Source organism: Oncorhynchus mykiss, chromosome 17 (assembly GCF_013265735.2).
Source record: "Oncorhynchus mykiss isolate Arlee chromosome 17, USDA_OmykA_1.1, whole genome shotgun sequence".
Taxonomy (NCBI): domain Eukaryota; kingdom Metazoa; phylum Chordata; class Actinopteri; order Salmoniformes; family Salmonidae; genus Oncorhynchus; species Oncorhynchus mykiss.
In genome coordinates, this window is record NC_048581.1 from 17,069,225 (window position 1) to 17,074,224 (window position 5,000).

General features: G+C 44.4%; 1 protein-coding gene across 1 annotated transcript in view; it reads left to right on the forward strand.

Annotated features, from left to right (window-relative positions):
* Window positions 1–5,000, forward strand: part of LOC110493426 (voltage-dependent calcium channel gamma-2 subunit) — an 85,333-nt gene that overhangs the window by 70,905 nt on the left and 9,428 nt on the right. The gene's annotated exons all lie outside the window — the stretch shown is intronic.

A 5,000-nucleotide genomic window follows, 5' to 3' on the forward strand; every position in this document is an offset into this window, starting at 1 on the left:
AACCATTACAATATCTGCCATGGTTATGTAAAGAGCCAGATGTCATTGGCTGATGCGGGCAGAGGTTTCTTAAGGGGTTGTATGCCCCAGTGTCACAGAATTCATGCTTTTTTGCTTGTGCACTCATTTTACAATCACAATCTACATTGTGAATTTGCAGGTTGTATCTTAATGTGCCTACGTTGTGTTGTTGTGAGGTCAGCCATTTGTGTTGTGGCTGAGTGAATTGGCCCAAACATTGGCACGCCGGGCGGCCATCTTAGGTGTGGCTTAGTCTTTCAAATGACATATGGGATGTGTGTGTGTGTGTGTGTGTGTGTGTGTGCCAGGGCTCTCCGCCTCTACAATGTACAAACACCCTCTAGAGAGTGTGAGAGGCCGATATACAGTACCAGTCAAAAGTTTGGACACACCTACTCATTCAAGGGTCTTTCTCTATTTTACAACTTTCAACATGGTAGAATAATAGGTACGACATCCAAACTATGAAATGACACATAGAATCATGCAGTAACCAAAAAAGTGTTAAACAAATCAATACATATTTTATATTTGAGATTCTTCAAAGTAGCCACCCATTGCCATGATGACAGCATTGCACACTCTTGGCATTCTCTCAACCAGCTTCATGAGGTGGATTCCTGGATTCCTATAAATTAACAGATGGGCCTTGTTAAAAGTTTAAAAAAAGTTATTTCCTTCTTAATGCGTTTGAGCCAACGTGTTGTGACAAGGTACAGTGCCTATTTTGTTGTCTTACAACCTGGAATTAAAATAGATTTTGGGGGGGGGGGGTTGTATCATTTGACTTACACAACATGCCTACCACTTTGAAGATGCAAAATATTTTTTAATTGTGAAACAAACAAGAAATTAGACAAAAAAAAAACTGAAAACTTGAGCGGGCATAACTATTCACCCCCCCCCCCCCCCAAGTCAATACTTTGTAGAGACAGCTTTTGCAGCAATTACAGCTGCAAGTCTCTTGGGGTATGTATCTATAAGCTTGGCACATCGAGCCACTGGGATTTTTGCCCATTCTTCAGAGCAAAACTGCTCCAGCTTCTTCAAGTTGGCTAGGTTCCTGCTGGTGTACAGCAATCTTTAAGTCATACCACATATTCTCAATTGGATTGAGGTCTGGGCTTTGGCTAGGCCATTCCAAGACATTTAAATGTTTCCCCGTAAACCACTTGAGTGTTGCTTTAGCAGTATGCTTAAGGCCATTGTCCTGCTGGAAGGTGAACCTCCATCCCAGTCTCAAATCTCTGGAAGACTGAAACAGGTTTCTCTCTAACCCAACCCCGATCTGTACTTCTTCAAAACGTTGTCCCTGACATGTTTGGAGAGCTCCTTGGTCTTCATTGTGTCGCTTGCTTGGTGGTCTTGCAGACTCTGGGGCCTTTCAGAACAGGTGTATATATACTGAGATCATGTGACAGATGATCTCAGTATATATACACAAGCATTCCATTGCACACAGGTGGACTTTATTTAACTAATTATGTGACTTCTGAAGGTAATTGGTTGCACCAGATCTTATTTAGGGGCTTCATAGTAAAGGGGGTGAATACAGATGCACACACCACTTTTCCATTTTTTTTCATTTCACTTCACCAATTTGGACAATCTTTTGTTTGTCCATTACATGAAATCCAAATAAAAACTCATTTAAATTACAGGTTGTAATGCAACAAAATAGGAAAAACACCAAGGGGGATGAATACTTTTGCAAGGCACTGTAGGGGTGGTATACAGAAGATAGACCTATTTGGTAAAATACCAAGTCTATATTATGGCAAGAACAGCTCAAATAAACAAAGAGAAACGACGGTGCATCATTACTTTAAGACATGAAGGTCAGTCAATCCAGAAAAATAACTTTGAAAGTTTCTTCAAGTGCCGTCGCAAAAAACCATCAAGCATCAATGCGTGTGTGTGTGTCCATGTGTGTGCGTTTGTGAGTGAGTGCATATGTGTGTGTGGGTGAGTGCATGTGTGTGTGTGCAACCCTGGTATTGGAGCTAATGAAACCAGAACTCAGCCTGAGACACACACACACACGCACGCACATACGCACACAGAGTTGAATAAACACTTCCATATTATCCTACATGCTATCATGCCTGTGTGTGTGTGTGTGTGTGTGTGTGTGTGTGTGTGTGTGTGTGTGTGTGTGTGTGTGTGTGTGTGTGTGTGTGTGTGTGTGTGTGTGTGTGTGTGTGTGTGTGTGTGTGTGTGTGTGTGTGTGTGTGTGTGTGTGTGCTTGAGTGAGGGAGAAATACAGAGATTGAATTTAGCTGACTCTGGAGAAGGCTGTATGTGTGCATCCTTGTGTGTGTGATGTGGGGTTATTGTATCTTTAAGAAAATGCACCTTGACTGCACATGTCAATGAGCAGGGGGGAGGTGGGGTTAATGCGACAGGCCAGGGGGGAGAATGGGGGTAGAAAGGGGGAGGTTGGTGCCCGGCCAACTCTGAGGTCACCTTAATATTTAATCAGCCTGGCCAACTGGAACCTTCCCCTGGAACACACGCTCTCTCTCTCTCTCTCTCTCTCTCTCTCTCTCTCTCTCTCTCTCTCTCTCTCTCTCTCTCTCTCTCTCTCTCTCTCTCTCTCTCTCTCTCTCTCTCTCTCTCTCTCTCTCTCTCTCTCTCTCTCTCTCTCTCTCTCTCTCTCTCTCTCTCTCTCTACCTCTCCCCCCTGTCGCTCCCTCTCTCTCCCCCTCTCCCCCTGTCGCTCCCTCTCTCTCCCCCTCTTCCCCCTCTCTCCACCACTCTCCCCCTCTCCCCCCTGTTGCTCCCTCTCTCTCCCCCTCTTCCCCCTCTCTCCACCACTCTCCCCCCTCCACCACTCTCCCCCTCTCCCCCCTTTCGCTCCCTCTCTCTCCCCTCTGACAGCTGTGCAGAAAAATGGAGAGGATGGAGAGATGGGAAATAAAGAGGGAGGAAGGGAGTGAGGGAGGGAGGGTACAAGAAACACCACTCGCCCCCTCTTACAGAAACACACAGACATTTAGTTGTACCATTGGCTGTCCCAGAGACTGTTGCTAGCCCAGTAACCACGGCAATGACAACGCTGGAGGACAGCGAATAAGCCAATCAGAGGTCAAAGACACAGACAGCTGATGGACAGACAGATAAGAAAGTAAGCAGAGACAAAGATGAAGAGATAGAGATGGTGTGATAGAGAGGTGGAGGGATAGAGAGATGGAGGGATAGAGAGATGGAGGGATAGAGAGATGGTGTGATAGAGAGGTGGAGGGATAGAGAGATGGAGGGATAGAGAGATGGAGAGAGAGAGAGAGAGAGAGAGGGGGGAGACAGCGAGAGAGGGAGCGAGAGAAATGGATGGAGAGAGAGAGAGAGAGAGACGGAGAGAGAGAGAGAGAGAGAGAGAGAGACGGAGAGAGAGAGAGAGAGACGTCTATGCCATCAAAAGAAACATACAATTCAACATACCAATTAGGACCTGGCTAAAAATACTTGAATCAGTGATAGAACCCATTGCCTTTTATGGTTGTGAGGTCTGGGGCCCACTCACCAACCAAGAATTCATAAGATGGGACAAACACCAAATTGAGACTCTGCATGCAGAATTCTACAAAAATATCCTCTGTGTACCACGTAAAACATCAAATAGTGCCTGCAGGGCAGAATTATCAAAATCCAGAAAAGAGTCATTAAATTCTATAACCACCTAAAAGGAAGCGATTCCCAAACCTTCCATAACAAAGTCATCACCTACAGAGAGATGAACCTAGAGAAGAGTCCTCTAAGCAAGCTGGTCCTGGGGCTCTGTTCATAAACACAAACACACAGAGCCCCAGGACAACAGCACAATTAGACCCAACCAAAACATGAGAAAACACAAAGATAATTACTTGACACATTGGAAAGAATTTACAAAAAAACAGAGCAAACTAGAACGCTATTTGGCCCTAAACAGAGAGAACACAGTGGCAGAATACCTGACCACAGTGACTGACCCAAACTTAAGTTGTGTACAGACTGAGCATAGCCTTGCTATTGAGAAAGGCCGCCGTAGTCAGACCTGGCTCTCAAGAGAAGACAGGCTATGTGCACACTGCCCACAAAATGAGGTGGAAACTGAGCTTCACTTCTTAACCTTCTGCCAAATGTATGACCATATTAGAGACACATATTTCCCACAGATTACACAGACCCACTAAGAATTAGACTTTTGATAAACTTTTGATAAACTCCCATATCTACTGGGTGAAATTCCACAGTGTGCCATCACAGCAGCAAGATTTGTGACCTGTTGCCACAAGAAAAGGGCAACCAGTGAAGAACTTATTTGTGCTTTACTTTAACTATTTGCACATCATTGCAACACTGTATATCGACATAATATGACATTTGTAATGTCCTTATTGTTTTGTAACTTCTGTTGTATGTGTAATGTTTACTGTTAATTTGTTATTATTTATTTCACTTATGTTTATTATCTTCTTCACTTGCTTTGGCAATGTTAACACATGTTTCCCATGACAATAAAGCCCCTTGAATTGATTTGAATTCAATTGAATTCAATTGAGAGGAGAGAGAGAGAGCGGGAGAGAGAGAGAGAGAGAGAGAGAGAGAGAGAGAGAGAGAGAGAGAGAGAGAGAGAGAGAGAGAGAGAGAGAGAGGAGTGAAGGGTGTCAACATTCCTGAAGTTGGAGTCTTCCAGAAGGTCTCCCTGTCAGCACTTTGGGGAAAATAGAGAATGTACTTAAGATGCATGGAGGAGAAGAGGAGAGGGTTAGATAAGATGGAGGAGAAGAGGAGAGGGTTAGAGAAGATGGAGGAGAAGAGGAGAGGGTTAGAGAAGATGGAGGGGGGAGGATGAGGTGAGGTGGTGAAATGTTAAGCTAGTCTATAATTAAAGTTTCAAGTGTGCATGTTACCAGGAGTGACAGCTGTTCAAGAAAGAGAAAGAGAGAGGGAGAGAGAGAGAGAGAGAGAGAGAGAGAGAGAGAGAGAGAGAGAGAGGG